The following is a 15,424-nucleotide window of genomic DNA, read 5'->3' as shown; positions in this document are numbered from 1 at the left end:
AAGGGGCAGATAAGATGATGAGAGGGGGTAGTGTGAATGCGTATGAGAATGAATGAATAAATGTGTGGATGAATTGTGTGAATGCGTATGACAATTAATGAATTCATGTGTGGATGAATTGCTTGAATGATTTGTGAGACTGCATTAATGAATGTGTTAATGATTTGTGTGAATGATTAAATGCAAAGATGGTACATGAAGGGTGGGCTTTAACAATAAATAAATAAATATGGGCTGCTCAGGCTTAAATGCCCGGGCCTATTTTTTGTCCCAGTCCGGGCCTGTGTGTGTGTGTGTCGGTGTGGCAGAGCCTGTCCTGGTGTGTTTGGGTGTCAGTGTAGCAGAGCCTGTCCTGGTGTGTGTTTGTGTATGGGTGTTTGGGTGTCGGTGTGACAGAGCCTGTCCTGGTGTGTGTGTTTGGGTGTCAGTGTGCCTGTCCAGAGCCTGTCCTGGTGTGTGTGTCTGGGTGTCAGTGTGGCAGAGCATGTCCTGATGTGTGTGTCTGGGTGTCAGTGTGGCAGAGCCTGTCCTAGTGTGTGTGTTCGGGTGTCAGTGTGGCAGAGCCTGTCCTAGGGTGTGTGTGTGTTGGTGTGGCAGAGCCTGTCCTGGTGTGTGTGCGAACACAGAAAAGAACCCCAGCACTCCAATCAGCTTCCAATCCTTAGGTAACTTTATTCAAAGAAAGCAAAACAAAAAAGCAACATTTCGGCCAAACAGGGCCTTTGTCAAGATCAAAAGGCCCTGTTTGGCCGAAACATTGCTATTTTTGTTATGCTTTCTGTTTTTGTTTTGCCCTTTTTTCCTGCTAGCACCCAGCTTCCTGGGAGTTGAGTGCTGAACCATTTCTTCTTTTTTAACTGTCCTGGTGTGTGTGTGTTTGGAGGTCGGTGTTGCAGAGCCTGTCCTGGTGTGTGTTTGGGTGTCGGTGTGGCAGAGCCTGTCCTGGTGTGTGTGTCTGGGTGTCGGTGTGGAAAAGTCTGTCCTGGTGTGTGTGTGTTTGGTTATCTGTTTCCTCTGTGTCAGTGTGGCAGAGCCTGTCCTAGTGTGTGTGTTTGGGTGTCAGTGTGGCAAAGCCTGTCCTGGGGTGTGTGTTTGGGTGTTAGTGTGGCAGAGCCTGTCCTGGTGTGTGTACGAACACAGAAAAGAACTCCAGCACTCCAATCGGCTTCCAATCCTTCGGTTACTTTATTCAAAGAAAGCAAAACAAAAAAGCAACATTTCGGCCAAACAGGTCCTTTGCCTATGCTTTCTGTTTTTGTTTTGCCCTTTTTTCCTGCTAGCACCCAGCTTCCTGGGAGTTGAGCGCTGAACCATTTCTTCTTTTTTAACTGTCCTGGTGTGTGTGTGTTTGGGTGTCGGTGTGGCAGAGCCTGTCCTGGTGTGTGTTTGGGTGTCGGTGTGGCAGAGCCTGTCCAGGTGTGTGTGTCTGGGTGTCGCTGTGGAAAAGCCTGTCCTGGTGTGTGTGTGTTTGGTTATCTGTTTCCTTAATTTACAGTAGGAACTATTTCATTTTTACTTATCCAGAGATAAAATGCCCTCCTGAATTTGTAGTGACTTCAGGGGACAAAACTTTCAATGCCCTGAAATCATTTAGTGGAAAAGATAAGGTATTGTGTTATTTACTCTATAATATTTATTTCAAGCATTAGTCGCACTAAATTGTGGCTTCATGACCAAGTATTATGTATATGTATTTACATATATGTTTTTTCATAAAAATGGGCTGCTCAGTCTGAAATGCCCGGGCCTATTTTTTGTCCCAGTCCGGGCCTGGCAACCAACATGTGAACACATGCGCCTAATTGTCCAGTTGTATGGAATATGGCAGCCCGGGTTCTGTACCACCCCTTCTCAAAGATACAGGCTCCAAATGCGTTCCACACCTCGTTCATATCCGAGGTGTAGGAACACTATTTAAACATCCTGATGACATCTATGCATTGCCTGAAATAGTGCCGGGTGCATTTTAGCTGATGTTATACATTTTTCTGATTACCCTGTTGCTGACCCTGGCTTGTTCTGACTACATTTTGTCTGATTTTCTGGTTGCTGCCTTTCATATCTGCTTTGTGTGGAAGTCTTAGCATGGACCTCTCCTTTGATGGAACACAATTTCCTGCTGCTTGAAGATGCGGATACCTTTATTGCCACCTTCTGGGCCATGTTTGACGCTCCAGGGAGAGTTTAGACAGCCAAATCCAGGGTTATGGACCTACAGGAAATCTGTGGCTCAATATGCTGTTGAATTCCGGACAATGGCCTATGAGACTGATTAGAATTCCCAAGCTCCCAAGGCAGCTTTTCATCGGGGTCTAAATGATTTCATTAAAGATGCTCTTACCTACAGAGATCTACCCAAGAATCTTCAGTACCTTATTGCAATCTGCCTTAAACTAGACACCCAAAACCAAGAGAGACATCAAGAGAATCCTTCCTATTAATTCTTTGGTTCAGGCTCCTATACCAGAAGCTTCTATTCTGCTGAACCCATGGAGATCAGGACTATGTTTTAACCCTCATCATCAGAGAAACAGTGACGCCGTACCTTGGGGCTATGCCTTTATTGTGGGCAGAAGGGACACCTATCATACAGCTGTCCCAACAAGTCGGGAAACCTTCAAGATTAGTGGACGGTAGAGGCAATCCCCTGAGCGTCGCCATTTCTATGCCTCAAACCTCCTCACATTTCATGATGCCCATCGTGCTGTGGTGAAACACACATGCTTTCATCGGAGCAGTCAGTAATTTCATAGATCAAGTGTGGGCCACCTGTACCTCTTTTTGAACTTGAAAATTAAGACCTGGCTGAATATCAAGGACAGTTTAAATAAAGGTTTCTTCCTGCCTTCTTGTTCTCCAGCTGGTGCAGAGTTCTTCTTTGTTGAAAAGAAAGACAAGACTATCAAAGCTTGTATAGACGACAGTGGTTTTAACAAAATTACTGTGAATAACAAATACTCCTTGCCTTTGATCACATAATTCTATGACCAGCTCTGAGGTGCTAAAGTCTTCATTCTATTCCATTTTATTCAATTTATTTATTCTATTCCAGCGTGACTGCATCACAGAAACACTTCAAAATCTTGGGGAAAGCCTTCCCAAAAGAGTGCAAGCTGTTATAACTGCAAAGGGGGGACCAACTACTTATTGATGGCTACGTGTTTAGAATGCAATGAAATGAAAGTCCCTGTTGGTGTGATGGTCAGGTGTCCCAATACTTTTGTCTTTTCGTAGGCCAGCAGGCGGTAGTGGATGCTGACAGTGGATGTTGTCCAATGCATGGTACAAAAGAATGATCCGGAGAATAGTTGCAGTCAAAGCCAATGGTCAGACACTGTGAATATCACGATCAGCAGGGTACTTAGGGATCAACACTAAAACAAGATCAAAACCAAACACAGAAGACAGATCAGATGCAGCAAATCACAAGGCCAAGAACACAATGCACTGAGGCTTGGACCATGACAGATTGAGGGACAGGTGTGAATCAGGACCATGCAGGCATTATATGTCCATGGATAGACCAAAATAACAAGGAACCCAAAAGCCACCTGGTGGTGTAATGGATAGGTGACTTACCTACCATGTGCTGGTTTGAGTCCCTGTGGCTCCTGAAATAACGTCCCTGCTTAAAGGGGCAGTCTCCGGCTGGCTTTATGAATCAGGATCCATTCTTTTTGTGACCCTGCATATGGGCACGGAGGGCCTGCTTCTTCGTCCTTTCTCCATAAAATGGTTCCAATTGGAGGCCACCATGAGGTCTGGAGATAACTGAAGATGCTCTGTGTAGGCTGAGGTCATGTGAGCAGATAGTCATGTCATACGTAGACAGAACTCTGGAAGGGATTCTCTTCGGTGGCTGACCAGGAAGTCCTTTTGATCTTTTAACAGTTTGAGGAACCCTGTATGGAACTGCAGTTTCCCCTTCAGAATAAAAGTTCATCTAGGTGTCCTCTCCTTCCGGGAAGGAAGACTGGGCTAAAGAATTACTTGGTCGGTTTGGGTGGTTTAGAGGAAGTCATTTGCTTTATGGATCTGCTGTCTGTAATGGGAATGGGTGCCGGATCAGCTTGGAGTCTCGATGGAGAGGCAGGATCAAGCCCAGAGCATTGCTGAAGGCAGACAGATGGTTTAGGTTTGAACTGCAGGAAATCCAGCAACAGGCAGCATACAAATTGTAACCAGGGACACACGGCTTGCAAAATCCTGGACGGACACTGTGGCAGTATAGCCCACAGACTGAGCACATGACTGGATAGCCCACAGACTAGGCGTTGTGGCCGGATTGGCGGAGGCCCGCTCTCTGTGGCCAGATTAGCGGGGGGCTGCCTGCAGCAAACAAGCAACTAACAAGCAAGGACTCTTGAAAGCTCTCAGGCACGGTACTTGGATACACAGCAGCAGACTCTGGCAAAGAGCAGCAGGCAGGTGGCAGCAGACCAGCAGGATATATGGTTCATGGGTTTATTTCTGACTGTGTAATGTAGACTTACCACACATATGTGATATCTACGTGCTTAGAAGAAATGGGAAATTCTTTTGTGGTTTTTTTTCTTTGTTCGATTTGTAGCCTAACATGATGCATCTATCCCAAAAAGTGCCTGGCATGTGAAAAAGTAGAATGCAAACCTCAAAATTCTGTGTTCCGTTTAGATTTGTGGTTGTAGTGGACAACCTAGAAAGATAATTAGTGTAGCTTTCACATCTTTAAGGGGTGCACTTTTAGGGAATATATAGTTTTATAGGGTTAAGTTAAAATATGGGACCTCTACTTTGTCTCTAATGAGACATGGGCCCAGTAAAGTAATCAGTCAAAATTCCAAGTTTGAAAACCGAAATGTGCAGTCAGCACATGTCCCTAATCAGATTCCCTTTGCTGTCTAGTTTTTGAAAATATAGTTTTATGCAGTTAACTTGAAATACGGGACCTCTACCGTGCCGCAAATGAGTGATGGGCCCAGGAAACTAATCTGTCAAAATTCCATGTTTGAAAACTGTAATGCGCATGTACCTATTTTGAACATGCAATATCACAAAAACATGCCCATGGTGAGTATTCCTATACTTGGAGGATGTTGCTGAATTCAAACCAAAAGTTGTTTCAGTAATTTCACATACCCAGGGAAAGAAATGTACTGAAATACTATGTGTTTGTTAAAATTTAAAGAAAGTAAATGATATTGAGGTTAAATAAAAAGTGTTAAAATGCCAATAGTAAGATATTTTCAAATGCCAACTTTCAAAATATATATACTTTTGTTTTTTTTCTGGCCACTATTGGGGCTATAGTATATTACATTTTGAAAAAATCTTGTTTGGAAAGAACATCCAGGGCTTCTATGTTGGAGCACCGGCGTGACATGACCTTCCAGTATTCCATCATAGAAGCCCCGGCCGAAGTAGCGGTAAGCAGCAGTGGTTGTGTACGCAAATCCTGCAAACGTCTACCGGCTGCCTCCATTAGACACCAGGGAGTCGGGAGCACAGCAGGCAAGTCTGGGGGGGGGCAGAGTAGCATATTAGGGAGGGCAGAGTAGCATATCGGGGTAGGCAGAGTGGCATATCAGGGGGGGCAAAGTGGCATATCAGGGAGATCTGGCATATCACAGGGGCAGAGTATGTGGGGGCATAGTGGCAAGCCTGGGGTCAGATGTGCATAACTGGGGGGCAGGTTGGCAAATAAAAGGAAATAGAAACAAAAAATGCATTTTTCTCAATCAGTTTTTATTGAAAATGAAAAAATGGTTTACATTAATAAAAGTTTACATGTGAATATTTACATTTATTTAATTTATATTTATTTAATTTAATAACTTTTTTTAGGTATTAAAACCTAGTTTGAGAAATATTGTGTTTGGGTTCTTCTTAAAATATAGCTTTTATCAATATGTCATAGTACAATAAGAAGGCGATTAGAGAAAGACATTTTAAGTTTTTTTATTGATACAAGTCCTTGTAAGCGACTATAAAAAAAATAAAACCTCCTAAATTGGAGCTAGACTTCCACTTTCTGGCAATACAGGTCTTTGCTGCAATGAGAATGTGCGCAAGTAGTTTTCGGTGAGGCGCAGGTATGTCTTCAGGAAAAATGTCAAGGAGTGCTACTTCAATCGACTTCGACTGCATTGTCTCCAGCACCGGGGAGAGGAAGTAGGAAATATTCTTGCTAACTTGACTGGGACATAAAACCACCGGAACAGAACTTTCCTGGTGGTCTCAAAGTGAATGACGTTCTTAAAGTGAAGGAAAAAAATATTTAATCCCCTGCTGGTTTTTTATGTTTGCCCACTGACAAAGACATTATCAGTCTATAATTTTAATGGTAGGTTTATTTTAACAGTGAGAGACAGAACAACAACAAAAAATCCAGAATAATGCATTTCAAATAAGTTATAAATTGATTTACATTTTACTCAGTGAAATAAGTATTTTAACCCCTTTGCAAAATATGGCTTAGTATTTGATGGCAAAACCCTTGTTGGCAAAGAGGTCAGAAGTTTCTTCTAGTTGGCCACCAGGTTTGCACACATCTCAGGAAGGATTTTGCCCCACTCCTCTTTGCAGATACTCCAAGTCATTAAAGTTTGAGGCTGACATTTGGCAACTCGAACCTTCTGCTCTCTCCACAGATTTTCTATGGGATTAAGGTCTGGGGACTGGCTCGGCCACTCTGGGAACACAATGTGCTTCTTCTTGAGCTACTCCTTTGTTGCCTTGGCTGTGTTTTTTGGGTCAATGTCATGCTGGAATACCTATCCACGACCCATTTTCAATGCCTTGGCTGAGGGAAGGAGGCTCTCAACCAAGATTTGATGGTAAATGGCCCCATCCATCATCCCTTTGTCCTGTTCCCTTAGCAGAAACACCCCAAAGCATAATGTTTCCACCTCCATGTTTGATGGTGGGGATGGTGTTCTTGGGGACTCCTCCAAACACAGCGAGTTGAGTTGATGCCAAATAGATGGAATTTGGTCTCATCTGACCACAACATTTTCACTCAGTTTTCCTCTGAATCATTCAGATGTTCATTGGCAAACTTCAGACGGGCCTGTACATGTGCTTTCTTGAGCAGGGGGACCTTGCAGGCGCTGCAGGATTTCAGTCCTTCATGGCGTAGTGCGTTACCAATTGTTTTCTTGGTGACTATGGTCCTTGAGATCATTGACAAGATCCTCCCGTGTAGTTCTGGGCTGATTCCTCACGGTTCTCACGATCGTTGAAACTCCACAAGGTGAGATCTTGCATGGAGCCCCCGACCGAGGGAGATTGACAGTTATTTTGTGTTTCTTCCATTTGCGAATAATCGCACCAACTGTTGTCACCGTCTCACCAAGCTGCTTTGCGATGGTCTTGAAGCCCATTCCAGCCTTGTGTAGGTCTACATTCTTGTCCCTGACATCCTTGGACAACTCTTTGGTCTTGGAGAGTTTGGAATCTGATTGATTGCTTCTGTGGACAGGTGTCTTTTATACAGGTAACAAATTTAGATTAGGAGAACGCCCTCTAATCTCGGCTCGTTACCTGTATAAAAGACACCTGGGAGCCAGACATCTTGCTGATTGATAGGGGATCAAATACTTATTTCACTGAGTAAAATGCAAATCAATTTATAACTTATTTTAAATGAGTTATTCTGGATTTCTTTGTTGTTATTCTGTCTCTCATTATTCAAATAAACCAACCATTAAAATTATAGACTGATCATGTCTTTGTCAGTGGGCAAATGTACAAAATCAGTAGGGGATCAAGTAATTTTTTCCTTCACTGTAGATACTCCTAGCATAATATTAAGAGCGTGAAACCAGGAATGCATGTCAAAAGTTTGGCCTAATGTTTTTAACCTTGGATGTTTGTTTGCCCAAATAAATCTTGTAAGGCGCTTTTGGGTCTGCAAAAATATTGCCAGGATTATAATGGGGGAGAGTATGAAACAGTAGTTTCGGGAGGTAGTTGTCACGGACGGGTTATCAGGTCTGATAGGAGCCCAGGTGCAGGGGATACGAGGGGCTCTGTCTGTACCCCACGATGCATGATGGCTTGGGGTTGGTACAGATAGGCGCAGGAAATAAATCAGACAGAAGATGCTGATAATAGTTGTATTGCAGATGATGGTACAACAACATATAAACAAGGAAAGTCTCTTGGCTGGAAGCCCTCTGGATGGGGCACACACGGCAGGAAGCCCTCTGGATGGGGAACACACGGCAGGAAGCCCTCTGGATGGGGCACACACGGCAGGAAGCCCCCTGGATGGGGCACACACGGCAGGAAGCCCACTTGCAAGGCGCACATGATGGGTAAGCCTACTTGCAGGGCGCACTTGATGGGTTAGCCCACTTGCAGGGCGCACACGACGGGTAAGCCCACTTGCAGGGTGCACACGACGGGTAAGACCACCTGCAGGGCGCACACGACGGGTAAGCCCACTTGCAGGGCGCACACGACGGGTAAGCCCACTAAGCCCACTTGCAGGGCGCACACGACGGGTAAGCCCACTTGCAGGGCGCACACGACGGGTAAGCCCACTTGCAGGGCGCACACGACGGGTAAGCCCACTTGCAGGGCGCACACGACGGGTAAGCCCACTTGCAGGGCGCACACGACGGGTAAGCCCACTTGCAGGGCGCACACGACGGGTAAGCCCACTAAGCCCACTTGCAGGGCGCACACTACAGGTAAGCCCACTAAGCCCACTTGCAGGGCGCACACAACGGGTAAACCCACTTGCAGGGCGCACACGACAGGTAAGCCCACTTGCAGGGCGCACACGACAGGTAAGCCCACTTGCAGGGCGCACACGACAGGTAAGCCCACTTGCAGGGCGCACACGACAGGTAAGCCCACTTGCAGGGAGCACACGACAGGTAAGCCCACTTGCAGGGAGCACACGACAGGTAAGCCCACTTGCAGGGAGCACACGACAGGTAAGCCCACTTGCAGGGAGCACACGACAGGTAAGCCCACTTGCAGGGTACTCAGCTTGGGAGTCTGCTTGCAGGGCACTCGGCTTGGGAGTCCACTTCTGGGGTGTTGGCTGCAACTCAGGAACAGGAACAGATCAGGTAGCCCTCTGGATAGGGCGCATACGACAGGTTGCCCACTTGCAGGGCACACGGCAGATTGCCCACTTACAGGGTACTCAGCTTGGAAGTCTGCTTGCAGGGCACTCGGCTTCAGAGTCCGCTTGCAGGGCACTCGGCTTGGGAGTCCGCTTGTGGGTTGCTGGCCGGAACTCAGGAACAGGAACAAATCAGGTACAGGATCAAAACAGGTAGTCCAGAAATATTAATGTCAAGGCCCAGACTGAAGGGATGGGCAGGTTTATATAGGTTGTGATAACCAGAAAACAAGGTGCACCTGGACATGGCAATCAGTTCTAAGTGCAGCTGGACATGATAACCACTGAGTGGTTCTGAGTGGCAAGGGCAGCCACTAGTGGCTGGAAACGTGAAATGAGTAGCACAAAGTTTAAACAAGTCCAGACAGTGAAGGGTGAAACGTTACAGTAGTTCATCTTAAAAGCTGTTATTCGACTGAGCCAAGAAATCTCAAACTTGGACCAATTGCTGAGGTCTCCAGCTATCTTCCTCCATAGAGGAGGAAAATTAGCCTTGAAAAGTGTTTGGGGGATTTTGTAATTCTGACACCAAGGTATGATAGAAAATCTGTCCGCCACGAGTAGACAAAGGACTTAGACAGCGATTCCATGGTTATATTCACATATCCAATACTTAGGGCCTGCAATTTGCTCCAATTTATTTTATAATAAGAGACTTTATCTCTCTGCTAGCAGTTTGGCGTATAGCTTTACATCAATATTCAACAACAAAATTTGCCTATAGTTGGCACACTCTGTCGGTAACGTCCCAGGTTTCTGGATAGTGATGATCTGTGCCTCAGACATCTCCCACGGGAAGGAGACTGTGAATATAAAATAAGAGAATAGGCTACAGAGGTGTGGAGCTAATATAGCTCGGTAGTGACGATAATAAGAGTTTGTAAAGCCATCCAGGCCTGGGGCTTTGCGTGGTTTCAGAGTATTTATAATCCTCTCAATTTCATCCACAGATGGGGGTGCTGTGAGGGATTCATGATAATCCTTAGATAGGCATGGGATTTTAATCAAGTCCAAAAATGAGGAAATTGTGGATGCTATGACGTGTCAGGATGAAGTTGTAGATTGTACAAAGACTCGTAGTATTCAGCAAATCTGAATTACGTCTATGTGGGGTTTGTAGATAATGTGTTGTACTTTGTGCTGAAATGCATCATAGCCAGGAGCGAATCCGCTTTGTTGCCCTTAGCGTAGTATGCCTGGTGGAGCTTAAGTAGCATAAATTCAGTGTGTTCTAAACAAATGTTATGAATTTCCAGTTTGATATCCCTCAGCTGCTGGTAAGTGTGATCTGTCCAAGTAGCTTTGTTAGTCCAAGGCTGTGAGACATTGATTGAGCTCTGATGGAAGCATAAACTGGGCTCTTTTCTTTTGCGAGGCTCTTTGGATAAATTTCCCTCTAATGACCGCTTTCTGTGCGAGCCAAAGCGTAGACAGGGTGACCTCTGATGTATTATTTGCTTGAAAGTATTCTGTAATTGCTGCCGTGATATCTGCACTTATGTCCTGTTGTTTGAGGCTCTTATTAAGTCTCCATCTCAGGGCCGATGCAGCATGTGTCGATAAATGGAGTGTAGTCCAGATAAGAGCATGGTCGGACCAAGTGATATTACCAATCCCAGTTGCTTATCCAGTAGAATCAGATTTATTCGAGAGTAAGATGTTCGGGCCACGTGAACAAAAAGTGTAATCTTTATCCAGTGGGTGGGCAATCCTCCAAGAATCAAAGAGTTGATGTTGGTGGAGAAGTTTGTGGAATCAAATACTTTGGGAGGTCAGAGATTTGAGATGCGCTGAGGACCAGGTCGCTGAAGAATCAAGAGGAGGAGTTGGAGTTAGGTTAAAGTCCCCTCCCACAACAAGGTCCCCTACCCTAACTTTCTATAATTTTGCAAACACCTGGTCCAGGAAGGAAACGTGATTAGAATTGGGTACATAAAGATTAAGTAGCGTGAGAGGATGACTGTTCAAGTTTCACGTGAGAAGTAGGTTACGACCCTGAGGATCATCTATCTCGGACAACAGCTGAAATTAGACATCTTTGCTAATGAGTATGGCTACACCCAGTCTTTTTTGAGAGGACGTTGCATTAAATTCAGCGGGGAAAAGCTTGTAGGAGAGCAGGCGAAAATTTGTAGGTGGGTTTCTTGCGCCATAACAATTGATGCTTTATGGTATTTGGCTTCTTGTATAAGCATCTTCCTTTTATTGAGGCATTTAGTGTTAATGGAGAGGATTTTAAATTTTATCCTGACTGCGAGGATTAGCCTACTACTTTTACTCAGGTTCAAGTCTGGTGGGTAATGGAGAAAATTTTAAATGGGAGATCTTGAATGGGAGCAGCAATCTGGAGTAGGGCTCAGAAGAAAAAGTGTTGAAAAAGAATAGAAAAGAAGAGAGAAGATGAAAGAGAAAACTAGGTGCGGCTTTGTGTTATAGAGGGTGATCTGAATGTTTTAGATAGAATGATCAAGTTATTACCATGATGTCAAACGGTGCTACTCGTACAGTCCAGGGTTAATCAATCTTGGCACGTAACGGATAAATTGTCTGCCAGGGCCTGCTCCAGATATATCTGATTAAAGGGTAGGTATATGTCTCTTGGGATATAGAGAAGCAGGAAACTATATTGAAGTGACTAACCAGAAGGGCAATCCCAATGGATTTTAGACCAATCATACATATATTACAGTGCCATGCCCATACGAAAAACCTAAATGCAGATCATGGTGTGAAGCAAAAGTGTGTCACCATAGTGTAAAATGAATTTGTAGTAACGTATGATATATGTATGCGGAGATAACAGGGTTCCTATATTGTAGGGGTATAAGGAAAAATACAGTACCCGTCCTAAAGCATTAGAAAAATAAAAACAATGGCAACTGAGACAACTCATGATAGTCCAATGTGGACTTGATGATACAGTGTCAGTTCAAGTGTTAACCCCATATTGCTTACAAAGCTGCATTAAACAATATGAGCCTGCGCGTGCATATATATAGACATATCTCCATATCCACATACAGAAAACAAGGTGGGGGGGGACACCATGCAAGGCTTTTGAAGGTTAAGTAAAGGCAGAGAGGTGATCCGTCAACAAGTTTAGAAAAAGCTATACCCATTTCCACCTGCGGATCTGGGATGTACCTAGCATAACACCCAGAGTTCCATCTACCAAGATGCTTGATGACGTGGGCAGGCACGCCATTCTTAGAAGCAGCTGAAGCTGCGCCTATACGGAAGGAGTGAGCCGAGAAACTCTTAGGGTCACAGCCTAAATTAGCCAATAGGATACGTACATGCGTAATAAACTGTATGGTGGTAAAGGGTCTCATCGGGAAAAGAAGCAGAGGACTATCTGGTGGTTTATCCGCTAAAGCGGATAACAGTAGGTTCTGTGTCTCAAAAAGCTTAATGAACACGCCCGGTCCTGTCTGACGTATCTTGCAACGTCACAAATGCAAGTGGTAACCCTGCTGCTGTCTGGCTAAATCGTTTCCGCAGCACGAGGGACTGACTGCCCGAGTAAGAAAACTCGCTGGGCCGCAGGAAATCATAAAAGGCCATAAAATATGGCAGCCGTGAGTACCAAGCTCTACAGTACCCCAAAGGGAGAACTGCTGTGCAAGGAAGCCATACCTTGAACCAGGGTACCAGAAATAGGCAACCTCATGCGCGATGGGCGTTGTAGTTTCTGCAACCCAGCGAGCATCGCTTTGATTGGCCTAGAAGCAAACAACGAAGAAATGTCGGGGTCGACTATAGACCTAAAGTGCTGTATCCCCGCCAGATGCAGTCTAATGGTACTATAGGACAGGTTAAGGTCCGTGTGACAATAAGATATGAAAGCTAGTATATACCGCGTGTCACTAGAGTGCTGGCCGGGATATAAATCCTGGAATCTAGCAAAGGTATTCCAGGCCGTGGTATAAGCCTTCTAGTATTATGGGACAGGGAGCTGTCGATAAGGGCAAGGGCGTCGTCCATATGCACTTCAATCCATGGTGAGCTGGGAGAAGTGCGGTGCAGGCGTGGGTAAGGGGTCTGCTGCTGGATTCTGTAAAAAGAGCATACAGAAATTAGCTCGGGAGAGGGCATCGGCTGCCGAGTATAACACTCCTGAGCACCCAGGAAATTAAAATTATGATGCAGAGATAACCATGCGAGCCTACACAAAAAAGACATGACCGACGTAGACCAACCTTATTGAGGATAAGAGCCGTGGCCTGATTGGCTGCATGAAAAATGACCGTCCTACCTGACCATAAATGACCCCATACAAAAGTAGCGACGACTATAGGGTATACTTCGAACAGAGCCGAAGTGTCAGAGAAAGCATGTATCTGAAGATTCTCAGAAGTCCAAGGGCCTGCCATCCAGTGATCACCAAAGATAGCCGCAAAGCCACGTGAGGCTGCGGCATCAGAAAGGACATGAGGCGAATCATGGGACTGCTGAGGGATGAACAAAGACACACCGTTACAGTTACGTAAAAATAGATCCCACATAACAAGATCTGCCTGTGCTGCTACATCTAAAGAAATGATAGAGCTATCATCGGGTGCTACCATAGTGTGGGTAAGATAGGGAGAAGTTTGAACGCATCGCAAATGTCTGCTTTAGACAGTCAAGCACCCCCACCTGCGTGCAAAATACTTTGAATGGCCATGTCAACCGATGAGTATTTAAAAGAAAACTCCTCAGAAGGAATCAATGAATTAATACTGGGGACATAGGAAGAATGAGGCGCCGACAAGTCATAAATCAAGCGATATTTATTGGAGAATTTACCTCAAATGACGCCAATGGGGTTAATCCTCCAAACATGAAAGGGAGGCTCCTTGAAAGGCCCTATAATGAACCCCTTATCCAATTCCGTGCAAAGCAACTCTCACATGACCCGGGGGTTTGCCTCTGCTGAGAGGAGATTATGCCCTTCAAACGAGAACTGGGGAAGGGCGTTAAGACCCGTATGAAAACCTGAAGTGAAACCTGTGATTAAAAAAGCCCGTAGCTGCTGAGATGGTTGACCCTGCAGATACGTAGCTAACTGGTCCACATTGACCCGGCTCAGTCAGCTGTGCTGCTGCTTAATAGTACAGGCAGTTTCAGGGTGTGCCCTATAGCAAATGAAACACACGTGAAGCAACCGACACTGCTCATAATTGCATACTGCAAGGTTAAAAATATCGCAAATCTGAGCCTTCCCTAAATAACTAATGGGCCTGCCCAACTTATCCACCTGTGGTGTTGCTGAAGAGGATGGCTGAAGCTGCGCCCCTCCCCTATCCAAGTTGGTAGAAGCTGCCAGAGCAGCTGTAGGACACCAATTGGTGGTGTGAGCTGAAGACTGGCAATTGGAGCAAAGAGGGGCCTTAATCCCGGCAAAGTGTCTACAAAACAGCTCCATATGAAGCACAGCCCAATTAGCAGTGCACTGGAACTGGGAGGGAGCCGCCGCTGCTTTGGCGTTTGGTGTTAGTCATAAAAACATGAACCCTCATACTTGTAACCCAGATCTACCACATTATACAAATAGAGGTCCAGCTCTTCTCTCCTATCCGGGTGCACCGAGCAGATCATATCCCTAAATAGACTAAACGCCAGCACAAACTCAAGGATAGAGAGTTTCCTGTTCAACCTGAAATCCTTAGACTTAAGAACCACTGACATATCCCCACAAGCATACGACTAATTGTCAGCGACACCATGCGTGGTGATCAAAAGAGAAGCAAGGTTAACATCTTTGCCTTCCAAGATATCCCTCCTAATACTAGCCGACACAAAATTACAGCAGGCTTAGTGCGTCCCATACCTAAAGGCAGAGGGGCTGCCGGCTGTTGGCTAGGACCTGGCTGCGCGACATGGGTGGCCAGTATATGACTACCGGTGTTCATTCTCTCCTAGAGCCTAGAACGAAGTGGGACCCCCATGACCGTACGTCAACAAGTTGGACATGCAGCTACCTAGGGGAAATGTACGTGCAAGTGCCCGGTATGCGACCCGATCCATGTGGACTGGATGGAACAATTAAAAACGGAGAGTCAAGGCATACAAGTCTGAAAGACGTGTCAGACTTTGATTACAAAGACGGAGGATGCCTGTGGTGAGAACACAAAATAGGTAGTCGTGCGAGATGCGAGCCTAGAACGAGGTGGGAGCCCCACGGCCGTACAGTAACAATCTGGACATGCAGCTACCTAGGGGAAACGTACGTGCGAGGGCCCGGTATGCCGGCCTGATCCATGTGGACTGGATGGATCAATTAAAAAAGGAGAGTCTAGGCATACAAGTCTGAAAGACGTGTCA

The 15,424-nt window shown here is 45.5% G+C and overlaps 1 protein-coding gene across 1 annotated transcript in view; it reads right to left on the bottom strand.

Annotated features, from left to right (window-relative positions):
- Nucleotides 1-15,424, bottom strand: part of PICK1 (protein interacting with PRKCA 1) — a 229,232-nt gene that overhangs the window by 4,403 nt on the left and 209,405 nt on the right. The window lies entirely within an intron of this gene.

This window comes from Spea bombifrons, chromosome 6, assembly GCF_027358695.1.
Source record: "Spea bombifrons isolate aSpeBom1 chromosome 6, aSpeBom1.2.pri, whole genome shotgun sequence".
Taxonomy (NCBI): Eukaryota; Metazoa; Chordata; class Amphibia; order Anura; family Pelobatidae; genus Spea; species Spea bombifrons.
This window is presented reverse-complemented; position numbering and strand designations above follow the sequence as displayed.